Source organism: Pristiophorus japonicus, unplaced genomic scaffold, assembly GCF_044704955.1.
Source record: "Pristiophorus japonicus isolate sPriJap1 unplaced genomic scaffold, sPriJap1.hap1 HAP1_SCAFFOLD_705, whole genome shotgun sequence".
Lineage (NCBI taxonomy): Eukaryota > Metazoa > Chordata > Chondrichthyes > Pristiophoridae > Pristiophorus > Pristiophorus japonicus.
Genome location: NW_027254619.1, coordinates 10,947 through 23,983, shown reverse-complemented (window position 1 = coordinate 23,983; position 13,037 = coordinate 10,947).

Here is a 13,037-nt window from a genome sequence, read left to right as displayed (position 1 = left end):
ACCCGACCTGGGTGACACTCCAGACATTTACAAGGCCCATTTTTTTTTCCCCCCTTTTTTTGTGTTTTTTTTTTTTGTTTTTTTCTTTTCTTTTTTTTTTTTTTTGTTTTTTTTTTGGGCACTAAAATCACAATTTTTCCCCAGTGCCCCCTATAAAAGGGAAGGGGACACTAAAAGCACCGGCAATTAAAACAAATTAACTTTAAAACGTAAAATCAAATTAAAATTTGGTTGCCGGGCGTGATGATGCACTCCAGTCCCTCCGGTGCCCACCTCTCGCGGAAGGCCGCGAGCGTACCGGTGGACACCGCGTGCTCCATCTCCAAGGACACCCTGGACCGGATGTAAGAGCGGAAGAGAGGCAGGCAGTCAGGTTGAACGACCCCCTCGACCGCCCGCTGCCTGGACCGGCTGATGGCACCCTTGGCCGTGCCCAGGAGCAGTCCTACGAGGAGGCCTTCGGACCTACCCGCTCCCCTCCGCACAGGGTGCCCAAAGATCAGGAGAGTGGGACTGAAGTGCAGCCAGAATTTCAGGAGCAGCCCCTTCAAATAATGGAACAGGGGCTGCAACCTTGTGCACTCAATAAAAACATGGAACACGGACTCCTCCAGACCGCAGAAATTGCAGGCGGCCTGGGAGTCCGTGAACCGGCTTAAAAATTTGTTGCACGGCACTGCTCCGTGCACCACCCTCCAGGCCAAGTCCCCGATGAATAGTGGGAGGACCCCTGCGTAGAGTGCCCTCCATCGGGGACCCCCGCCTCCTCCGGACGGCAAGATGGTGCGCCATGGCGTGTCCGGACGGCCGGCGAGGATGGCAAAGTTGAGGGTGTGCAGGAGCAGCCCGTACAGGAAACCCCTCCGCGCGGAACTGAAAGGCACGGAGGGGATTTCCCCGAGGCGGCTCAAGTTGTGAGGCGCCGGCCCCCGAGGGAGGTTCCGGGGTTTGGCGCCGATGAGGAATTCCGTCCGGACGGGGGTCAGTTCGGACGGGATCTCCCCACGTGCTTGAGCCTCCTCGATACACCTAACGGAGTCAGGGCCCAGAGCTGTTTTTAGCGACTCGATGGCATCGGCCGCGCGGCGGACGTTGGCAGAATTTAGGCGCCGCGCCAGCGTGACTGGCGCCATCCAGCCCGCTCCTCCGCCATCGAGCAGGTCCCTGACCCTGGTCACCTCACCAGCCACAGCCCTCTCTTCCGACCGCCACATGAAGCCTCGGCCGTGGAGGTACGGATTCCCGAGCAGCGGCTCCTGCAGGACGGCCGCCACTCCAGCCGGCGGAGAGCTGCGCTTGGTGGAGACTTTGTTCCAGACCCTGATGAGTTCCCTGTAAAAGACAGGCAGCTCCCGGAGGGCGGTCCTGGCACCCCCCAAGTTCACAAACAGGAGCTGCGTGTCATAATTGAGGTCGAGCTGCTGGCGGAAGAAATACCTCGCCAGAGCACACCACCTAGGAGGGGGCTCGACGTAAAGGTATCTCTGCAGGGTCTGAAGACGGAAAGTCGCGAGCTGGGCGCTGACGCACACCAACGACTGACCGCCCTCCTCAAGCGGGAGACTCAAGACCGCGACAGAGACCCAGTGCTTCCTGTTGTTCCAGAAGAAGTCCACCAGCTTCTTCTGTATCTTGGCGACAAACGCAGGGGGAGGGGTCAAAGTGACCAGCCGGTACCACAGCATTGCGGCCACCAGCTGGTTTATGACTAGCGCTCGACCCCTGTAGGACAGCACTCGGAGCAGTCCTGTCCAGCGCCCTAGGCGAGCGGCGACCTTGGCCTCCAGCTCCTGCCAGTTCGCCGGCCAGGCTTCCTCGTCGGGGCTAAGGTAGACTCCCAGATAGAGGAGATGGGTCGTGCTCCAGGCAAAAGGCCTGAGCTCCTCCGGCAGGGAGTCCACCCGCCACTGACCCACCAGGAGTCCGGAACATTTCTCCCAGTTGATCCTGGCGGAGGACGCGGCCGAGTAAATCTCCTGGCACTCACGCATCCTCCGCAGGTCAGCGGGATCCTCTACCGCGAGGAGCACGTCATCGGCGTAAGCCGAGAGGACGACCTCCACGCCCGGCCCTTGCAGAGCCAGTCCCGTCAACCTCGTCCGCAAGAGGCGCAGGAAAGGCTCCACGCAAACGGCGTATAACTGGCCGGACATGGGGCATCCCTGGCGCACCCCTCTCCTAAAGCGAAGGGGCGCCGTCAAGGACCCGTTAACCTTAATCAGACACTCCGCGGCGGCGTACAAAAGTCGGATCCGGGCGACGAAATGCGTCCCGAACCCGAAAGCGCGCAGAGTTCCGAGCAGATAGTCGTGATCCACCCTGTCGAACGCCTTCTCTTGGTCGAGGGATAGGAAGGCGACCGACAGACCAGCCTCCTGGGAACAATGGATGAGGTCCCGGACCAGATGGATGTTGTCGTGGATTGTCCGGCCCGGGACCGTGTATGACTGGTCGGGGTGGATCATGTGGTCCAGCACGGCACCAAGGCGAGCAGACATCGCCCTGGCGAAGATTTTGTAGTCCGTGCTGAGGAGGGAGACAGGGCGCCAGTTCTTAAGGAGGCGGAGATCGCCCTTCTTAGGCAGCAGGACGATGACTGCCCTGCGCCAAGAGAGGGGCATCTCCCCGGTCGCCAGACTTTCCCCCAGGACCCGCGCGTAGTCGCTCCCCAGGACGTCCCAGAACGCCCTGTGGAACTCCACGGTCAGCCCGTCCAGCCCCGGGGATTTTCCCCTCGAGAGCCGGGCGAGGGCACCGGTCAGCTCCGCCAGGCTTAGCGGAGCTTCCAGATTTTCGGCGCCCTCCGGGCCGACCTTCGGCAGGTCCTCCCACAAAACTCTACGCGCTTCCTCGCTGGACGGATCCGGAGAGAACAGAGCCCCGTAATATTCACGGACCCTGTTGTTGACGCCCTCCGGATCCGAGACGAGAGAGCCGTCGTCGGCCAGCAGCGTCAAGAGCTGCTTACGGACACTCTGCCTTTTTTCCAGCGAGTAGAAGAAGGGGGAGCCGCGGTCCAGATCCCGCAGGAACCGGATCCGCGACCTCACGAACGCGCCTCGGGACCCGACGAGCTGCAGGTCCTTCAGCGCGGCCTTCTTCGCTTCGTACACCGTCCGCAGGGCCGGGTCCCGGACGACTTGACCGAGACGGGCTTCCAGGTCGAGCACCTCTTTTTCTAGGCGCCCGACTCTGGCCGCCCGCCTCTTGGTCGACCCCCTCGCGTACTCTTGACAGAAGACGCGGACGTGAGCCTTGCCCACGTCCCACCATAGCCTCAAGGAGGGGAAGCCCCCCTGCTTCCTTCTCCAGTCGGACCAGAATCGACGGAACGAGTCCTGGAACCGCACGTCCTCCAGCAGCCGGTTGTTAAAGTGCCAGTACGCGGACCCCGTCCTCGCGCGGAGCGAAGCGAGCTCCGCCCACACCAGGTGGTGGTCCGAACACGGCACCGGCCGCATGGAGGCCGCCGGGACGCAGGAAACGTACGCCCGAGACACGTAAAGGCGGTCGACTCTAGACCATCCAACTCCAGGCCTCACCCAAGTAAAGGCGCTGGAGTCGGGGTGGAGATTTCGCCAGACGTCCACCAAGTCGAAGGACCCGACCAGGTCCCTCAACTTCTCCATCGCCGTCATGCACTGCGGGGCACCGGAGCGGTCCCTCGCCTCGAGGGTGCAGTTAAAATCCCCCCCGAGGACAATGCAGTCGCCGACGTCGACGGAGCCAAAAAGAGCGGACACCTCTTCAAAGAAGCGCGTCTGCTGCGGGCCGGGATGAGGGGCGTACACGTTCACGAGATGGAGCGGCACGTCCCCCAGGCGAACCGTTACGTGCAGCAAGCGGCCTGGCACGGGCTCCTCGACCCCCAAGATCTCCGGCTGAAAATGCGGGCCCAGCAAGATGGCCACCCCACTAGAAATGGCGGTGAGGTGGCTCATGCGGACCTCTCCTTGCCATTCCAGGAGCCACGTGGCTTCGTCTCCCGGAACGGTGTGGGTTTCTTGCAGGAAGCACACCGCATATTTCCCCTCCCGCAGGAGCGAAAAATTGTCAAATCTACGGCGTGCCCCTCTGCCGCCGTTGATGTTGAGGCTGGCTATGGTTATCTTCATGGCAAAAGCATAGTGCAACCTCTACCTTAACCTATTGTGGGGGAGGGAGCGGAGTCTTTTGTTGAACTCCGCTCCCTCCGCAGCCCAGCGAGGAGTCCCTCGAGCTCGCGCAGCTCAAGGTGCTGCTCCTTTGTCAAGGGCCCGCCCGCGGCCAAGGTTTTAACGGCGGCGCGGACGGACCCCTTGATCAGCTCCGGCTCGGACCATTTTTCCAGGGCCAGTCGGGCTTGGTCGCGGCGACCCCGGCTCTGGGCCAAAAAGTCCCGGAGTTCCTTTGCAGGAACGAGGAGGGCCTCAGCGGCGGCCGCGAGCAGATCCACCGCCTCCCTGGCGGTGGTCTCTAGGTCTTCACCCGCGTCCCCCACCGAGTCCCCGTCCTCCTCCGGGAGGTGGCCGCCAGCAGCCGGCCCATCGACCGCACAAGGTACGGCAAATGAAACCGGCCGCTCCAACCGGCCCTGGCACTGCCCCGATCCCACCCCCAGGATCGTCGGCAGAGGAGTCCCCACTGGGCTCTTTTAAAAATGGTGCCGGGTCGGGAAATGACAGCGGAAGGGGTTCCCCCTCCGCCCCAGGAACCGGAGAACAAGGAGAGACCCGGCCATAGGAAATCCCCAGGCCCTCCAAGTGCTCCAGCTCCAAAGTAAGGGGCGAGGGTGGGTGTTCCTCCCCCTCCCCGCTGCCACCCCCCGGCCCAGCATCTACAGTATCATTAAAATCAATTGTTTCATTCTCTGCCGGGTCGAGCAAATCCCGGGGTAAGTTGTGTATTGGCTGGGCGGGCTCAGGTTCGGCCTTTTCGGCCCCGCCCGCCTCGGTCCCCGGGACGCTCGACCCGGCGGCTACGCATTCTTCCACTGGCCCCACACCCCCCACGACAGGCAGATCTTCCACGCCCTCCCCAGGAGGCAGCGGCTGGGCAGCCTCGACTGCCTCACCCTCCCCGGGGAAAGACTCCTCGCGCCTGCAGCGCAATTTGGGGGCGCTGGTGGGGGACGCGGGACACGCGGCGGGCACCGCCTCCTCCGCGGAGGGATGTTGTTCCCCCTCCGCCTCATTGGGGCGGTGCCTCTTTTTGTTCCTGGGGGCGCGCGGAGTCAGGGAGACCTCCATGTCTGCCGAGGCCTCCCGCTCCGCCCCCCCCTTTTCCTTTTCTTGCCCGCGCCTGGGCCCCTCTGTGGTGTTATTCAAGGGCCCGGGCACGGGCTCGGGGCACCCCGCGCTCGCCGGTGACTGGGTTGGGCTGAGCGCGGTGGTCAGACTTTCCGGCGCACCGAGGGGACCCGCCTCTAGATGTTTTTCCTTCTTCCGCGCCTTCTTTCCGCTCGGACGCTCTCCCTCCCCCCCGCCGGAGGCCCTGAAAACAAAGGCCTCCGACGATGCCCGCGCACCCATGGCTCCCGGCACGCGGACGCAACTAGGGGGAGGGGTGGCGGCGGCGCCAGCTATGGCCGCCTTCGGTGGTTTGGCGGCCTTGGAGGCGGGGCAGTTCTTGCGAACGTGCCCCACCTCCCTGCAGGCATGGCACCGCACGCCGTCCGACGTCCAGAAGACGCGGTAGGCAGTCCCCTCGTGCACCACATTAAAGTGCCCTTCTGTCAGGTCCTCCCGCGCCAGCCGGACAAAGAGCTGGCGGCGGAAGGAGAACACGTGGCGCAGGCTGTTCTCCCTGAGGCCGAGCGGTATGGGGTTGATCCCCGACCTTACCTCCCCCAGTTGGTGTAGGTGAGGGAGGAGGAGCTCAGCGGAAACAAAGGGCGGGACGTTTGACACGATGACCCTCTGCGCGGTGGCCTCGAGAGGGTCCACCGGCAGGAACGTCCCGCCCACCGTGAGCCCCTTTTCAAGGGCCAGGGACACCGCCTGCTCCGACCCCAGGAAGAACACGGCCTTCCCAGACATCTTGGAGGCTGCGACAATGGCCGAGGGGCCGACTACCCCAGCCATCGCCCGCACGCACTCCTCGATGGTCATTGTGGGGTGAGTGTAGCTCTTGACCCCGTGTTTTCTAGTAATTAATCTAAATGGTGGCAGGGCAGCGGGTGGCGCAGGAGGGGCCGTGGAAGCGGTTGCCACCTGCGCATACGTCCTTGCTGGCCCTGCCACCGGCGTGGATGGGGTCGCCATCACGGGGTCCCTTTAAGGGCTACACCCACCCCAAAGTCACAGGCCTTAAAGGTCTTAATTGGCCTCGTAAATTAACTGAGCAGAGGAGCTCTTAACGAGGTACCTCTCCCCTCGTTGACAATTGGGGAGAGGCCTTGCTCCCTCTGCTCAGTTGTCTTAATTGGTTTTTTTTTTGCAAATTTGGAAGGAAGAGGCCTCAGAGAGAGAGGGGAGAAACAGAGTAGCAGAGAAAGAGAGAGGGGGGGGTGGGAAGGGGTGGGGGGGACTGCGAGGGCAGGTCTCCCCTCGCAGCTGTGGGTGGGTGCACTCCCCAGATGGCAAAAACACAAAAGTCCTTGGGGTGGTCTTCAGGTGGGGGGAGAAGATGTCTTCACCTGGGGTAGCTGGAGCCACCAGGCACTCCCAACGATCTTTAATTGGGAGTTTTAAGAAAAACAACAATCTTCAGCCTGGTAGCTCCAGCTATCCCAGGCTAGGCAAATGTGGGGGGTGGGGGGGGTTCCAATTGTGGGGGGGGCCTAGTTGTAAGCACGGCCCCCACGCACACTACCACACACACACACACACCCCCCGCGATGTTCCGGCCCTCAGTGGTCTTCTTTCCTCCCCCCACCGATACAACAAAGTCTGTTTGGGGAAATGCACCCACACCCACCTGTAGAGTAGTTGAGTCTCCCTCCTTCCACACTGGATGGTTGTTGGTGGTTTTTCCCCCTCTCTCCAACTCCTTGCAGAAATGATAAAGTTGTTGCAAAGTTTTCTGTTCTCCTCCTCTCCCTCTGGGTAAAGTTGAAGGTGAAGCCCCTTCCTTCCTTCTCTTCCTGGGCTGGTCTCAGGGCTCTCCAGGCAGGAGCTCAAGTTGCTAGCAGCTCCACTCACTGCTCACAGCTCCAACTGTGCAGGACACGCCTCCACTGCTGCACAATTGGTCCTTGTGCATGAAACTCTTTTAGAGTCTACCTGCGAAAACATAAACATTAAACTGTGCCACCCGACCTGGGTGACACTCCAGACATTTACAAGGCCCATTTTTTTTTCCCCCCTTTTTTGTGTTTTTTTTTTTGTTTTTTCTTTTTTTTTTTTTTTTTTTTTTTGGGCACTAAAATCACAATTTTTCCCCAGTGCCCCCTATAAAAGGGAAGGGGACACTAAAAGCACCGGCAATTAAAACAAATTAACTTTAAAACGTAAAATCAAATTAAAATTTGGTTGCCGGGCGTGATGATGCACTCCAGTCCCTCCGGTGCCCACCTCTCGCGGAAGGCCGCGAGCGTACCGGTGGACACCGCGTGCTCCATCTCCAAGGACACCCTGGACCGGATGTAAGAGCGGAAGAGAGGCAGGCAGTCAGGTTGAACGACCCCCTCGACCGCCCGCTGCCTGGACCGGCTGATGGCACCCTTGGCCGTGCCCAGGAGCAGTCCTACGAGGAGGCCTTCGGACCTACCCGCTCCCCTCCGCACAGGGTGCCCAAAGATCAGGAGAGTGGGACTGAAGTGCAGCCAGAATTTCAGGAGCAGCCCCTTCAAATAATGGAACAGGGGCTGCAACCTTGTGCACTCAATAAAAACATGGAACACGGACTCCTCCAGACCGCAGAAATTGCAGGCGGCCTGGGAGTCCGTGAACCGGCTTAAAAATTTGTTGCACGGCACTGCTCCGTGCACCACCCTCCAGGCCAAGTCCCCGATGAATAGTGGGAGGACCCCTGCGTAGAGTGCCCTCCATCGGGGACCCCCGCCTCCTCCGGACGGCAAGATGGTGCGCCATGGCGTGTCCGGACGGCCGGCGAGGATGGCAAAGTTGAGGGTGTGCAGGAGCAGCCCGTACAGGAAACCCCTCCGCGCGGAACTGAAAGGCACGGAGGGGATTTCCCCGAGGCGGCTCAAGTTGTGAGGCGCCGGCCCCCGAGGGAGGTTCCGGGGTTTGGCGCCGATGAGGAATTCCGTCCGGACGGGGGTCAGTTCGGACGGGATCTCCCCACGTGCTTGAGCCTCCTCGATACACCTAACGGAGTCAGGGCCCAGAGCTGTTTTTAGCGACTCGATGGCATCGGCCGCGCGGCGGACGTTGGCAGAATTTAGGCGCCGCGCCAGCGTGACTGGCGCCATCCAGCCCGCTCCTCCGCCATCGAGCAGGTCCCTGACCCTGGTCACCTCACCAGCCACAGCCCTCTCTTCCGACCGCCACATAAAACCTCGGCCGTGGAGGTACGGATTCCCGAGCAGCGGCTCCTGCAGGACGGCCGCCACTCCAGCCGGTGGAGAGCTGCGCTTGGTGGAGACTTTGTTCCAGACCCTGATGAGTTCCCTGTAAAAGACAGGCAGCTCCCGGAGGGCGGTCCTGGCACCCCCCAAGTTCACAAACAGGAGCTGCGTGTCATAATTGAGGTCGAGCTGCTGGCGGAAGAAATACCTCGCCAGAGCACACCACCTAGGAGGGGGCTCGACGTAAAGGTATCTCTGCAGGGTCTGAAGACGGAAAGTCGCGAGCTGGGCGCTGACGCACACCAACGACTGACCGCCCTCCTCAAGCGGGAGACTCAAGACCGCGACAGAGACCCAGTGCTTCCTGTTGTTCCAGAAGAAGTCCACCAGCTTCTTCTGTATCTTGGCGACAAACGCAGGGGGAGGGGTCAAAGTGACCAGCCGGTACCACAGCATTGCGGCCACCAGCTGGTTTATGACTAGCGCTCGACCCCTGTAGGACAGCACTCGGAGCAGTCCTGTCCAGCGCCCTAGGCGAGCGGTGACCTTGGCCTCCAGCTCCTGCCAGTTCGCCGGCCAGGCTTCCTCGTCGGGGCTAAGGTAGACTCCCAGATAGAGGAGATGGGTCGTGCTCCAGGCAAAAGGCCTGAGCTCCTCCGGCAGGGAGTCCACCCGCCACTGACCCACCAGGAGTCCGGAACATTTCTCCCAGTTGATCCTGGCGGAGGACGCGGCCGAGTAAATCTCCTGGCACTCACGCATCCTCCGCAGGTCAGCGGGATCCTCTACCGCGAGGAGCACGTCATCGGCGTAAGCCGAGAGGACGACCTCCACGCCCGGCCCTTGCAGAGCCAGTCCCGTCAACCTCGTCCGCAAGAGGCGCAGGAAAGGCTCCACGCAAACGGCGTATAACTGGCCGGACATGGGGCATCCCTGGCGCACCCCTCTCCTAAAGCGAAGGGGCGCCGTCAAGGACCCGTTAACCTTAATCAGACACTCCGCGGCGGCGTACAAAAGTCGGATCCGGGCGACGAAATGCGTCCCGAACCCGAAAGCGCGCAGAGTTCCGAGCAGATAGTCGTGATCCACCCTGTCGAACGCCTTCTCTTGGTCGAGGGATAGGAAGGCGACCGACAGACCAGCCTCCTGGGAACAATGGATGAGGTCCCGGACCAGATGGATGTTGTCGTGGATTGTCCGGCCCGGGACCGTGTAGGACTGGTCGGGGTGGATCATGTGGTCCAGCACGGCACCAAGGCGAGCAGACATCGCCCTGGCGAAGATTTTGTAGTCCGTGCTGAGGAGGGAGACCGGGCGCCAGTTCTTAAGGAGGCGGAGATCGCCCTTCTTAGGCAGCAGGACGATGACTGCCCTGCGCCAAGAGAGGGGCATCTCCCCGGTCGCCAGACTTTCCCCCAGGACCCGCGCGTAGTCGCTCCCCAGGACGTCCCAGAACGCCCTGTGGAACTCCACGGTCAGCCCGTCCAGCCCCGGGGATTTTCCCCTCGAGAGCCGGGCGAGGGCACCGGTCAGCTCCGCCAGGCTTAGCGGAGCTTCCAGATTTTCGGCGCCCTCCGGGCCGACCTTCGGCAGGTCCTCCCACAAAACTCTACGCGCTTCCTCGCTGGACGGATCCGGAGAGAACAGAGCCCCGTAATATTCACGGACCCTGTTGTTGACGCCCTCCGGATCCGAGACGAGAGAGCCGTCGTCGGCCAGCAGCGTCAAGAGCTGCTTACGGACACTCTGCCTTTTTTCCAGCGAGTAGAAGAAGGGGGAGCCGCGGTCCAGATCCCGCAGGAACCGGATCCGCGACCTCACGAACGCGCCTCGGGACCCGACGAGCTGCAGGTCCTTCAGCGCGGCCTTCTTCGCTTCGTACACCGTCCGCAGGGCCGGGTCCTGGACGACTTGACCGAGACGGGCTTCCAGGTCGAGCACCTCTTTTTCTAGGCGCCCGACTCTGGCCGCCCGCCTCTTGGTCGACCCCCTCGCGTACTCTTGACAGAAGACGCGGACGTGAGCCTTGCCCACGTCCCACCATAGCCTCAAGGAGGGGAAGCCCCCCTGCTTCCTTCTCCAGTCGGACCAGAATCGACGGAACGAGTCCTGGAACCGCACGTCCTCCAGCAGCCGGTTGTTAAAGTGCCAGTACGCGGACCCCGTCCTCGCGCGGAGCGAAGCGAGCTCCGCCCACACCAGGTGGTGGTCCGAACACGGCACCGGCCGCATGGAGGCCGCCGGGACGCAGGAAACGTACGCCCGAGACACGTAAAGGCGGTCGACTCTAGACCATCCAACTCCAGGCCTCACCCAAGTAAAGGCGCTGGAGTCGGGGTGGAGATTTCGCCAGACGTCCACCAAGTCGAAGGACCCGACCAGGTCCCTCAACTTCTCCATCGCCGTCATGCACTGCGGGGCACCGGAGCGGTCCCTCGCCTCGAGGGTGCAGTTAAAATCCCCCCCGAGGACAATGCAGTCGCCGACGTCGACGGAGCCAAGAAGAGCGGACACCTCTTCAAAGAAGCGCGTTTGCTGCGGGCCGGGATGAGGGGCGTACACGTTCACGAGATGGAGCGGCACGTCCCCCAGGCGAACCGTTACGTGCAGCAAGCGGCCTGGCACGGGCTCCTCGACCCTCAAGATCTCCGGCTGAAAATGCGGGCCCAGCAAGATGGCCACCCCACTAGAAATGGCGGTGAGGTGGCTCATGCGGACCTCTCCTTGCCATTCCAGGAGCCACGTGGCTTCGTCTCCCGGAACGGTGTGGGTTTCTTGCAGGAAGCACACCGCATATTTCCCCTCCCGCAGGAGCGAAAAATTGTCAAATCTACGGCGTGCCCCTCTGCCGCCGTTGATGTTGAGGCTGGCTATGGTTATCTTCATGACAAAAGCATAGTGCAACCTCTACCTTAACCTATTGTGGGGGAGGGAGCGGAGTCTTTTGTTGAACTCCGCTCCCTCCGCAGCCCAGCGAGGAGTCCCTCGAGCTCGCGCAGCTCAAGGTGCTGCTCCTTTGTCAAGGGCCCGCCCGCGGCCAAGGTTTTAACGGCGGCGCGGACGGACCCCTTGATCAGCTCCGGCTCGGACCATTTTTCCAGGGCCAGTCGGGCTTGGTCGCGGCGACCCCGGCTCTGGGCCAAAAAGTCCCGGAGTTCCTTTGCAGGAACGAGGAGGGCCTCAGCGGCGGCCGCGAGCAGATCCACCGCCTCCCTGGCGGTGGTCTCTAGGTCTTCACCCGCGTCCCCCACCGAGTCCCCGTCCTCCTCCGGGAGGTGGCCGCCAGCAGCCGGCCCATCGACCGCACAAGGTACGGCAAATGAACCGGCCGCTCCAACCGGCCCTGGCACTGCCCCGATCCCACCCCCAGGATCGTCGGCAGAGGAGTCCCCACTGGGCTCTTTTAAAAATGGTGCTGGGTCGGGAAATGACAGCGGAAGGGGTTCCCCCTCCGCCCCAGGAACCGGAGAACAAGGAGAGACCCGGCCATAGGAAATCCCCAGGCCCTCCAAGTGCTCCAGCTCCAAAGTAAGGGGCGAGGGTGGGTGTTCCTCCCCCTCCCCGCTGCCACCCCCCGGCCCAGCATCTACAGTATCATTAAAATCAATTGTTTCATTCTCTGCCGGGTCGAGCAAATCCCGGGGTAAGTTGTGTATTGGCTGGGCGGGCTCAGGTTCGGCCTTTTCGGCCCCGCCCGCCTCGGTCCCCGGGACGCTCGACCCGGCGGCTACGCATTCTTCCACTGGCCCCACGCCCCCCACGACAGGCAGATCTTCCACGCCCTCCCCAGGAGGCAGCGGCTGGGCAGCCTCGACTGCCTCACCCTCCCCGGGGAAAGACTCCTCGCGCCTGCAGCGCAATTTGGGGGCGCTGGTGGGGGACGCGGGACACGCGGCGGGCACCGCCTCCTCCGCGGAGGGATGTTGTTCCCCCTCCGCCTCATTGGGGCGGTGCCTCTTTTTGTTCCTGGGGGCGCGCGGAGTCAGGGAGACCTCCATGTCTGCCGAGGCCTCCGGCTCCGCCCCCCCCTTTTCCTTTTCTTGCCCGCGCCTGGGCCCCTCTGTGGTGTTATTCAAGGGCCCGGGCACGGGCTCGGGGCACCCCGCGCTCGCCGGTGACTGGGTTGGGCTGAGCGCGGTGGTCAGACTTTCCGGCGCACCGAGGGGACCCGCCTCTAGATGTTTTTCCTTCTTCCGCGCCTTCTTTCCGCTCGGACGCTCTCCCTCCCCCCCGCCGGAGGCCCTGAAAACAAAGGCCTCCGACGATGCCCGCGCACCCATGGCTCCCGGCACGCGGACGCAACTAGGGGGAGGGGTGGCGGCGGCGCCAGCTATGGCCGCCTTCGGTGGTTTGGCGGCCTTGGAGGCGGGGCAGTTCTTGCGAACGTGCCCCACCTCCCTGCAGGCATGGCACCGCACGCCGTCCGACGTCCAGAAGACGCGGTAGGCAGTCCCCTCGTGCACCACATTAAAGTGCCCTTCTGTCATGTCCTCCCGCGCCAGCCGGACAAAGAGCTGGCGGCGGAAGGAGAACACGTGGCGCAGGCTGTTCTCCCTGAGGCCGAGCGGTATGGGGTTGATCCCTGACC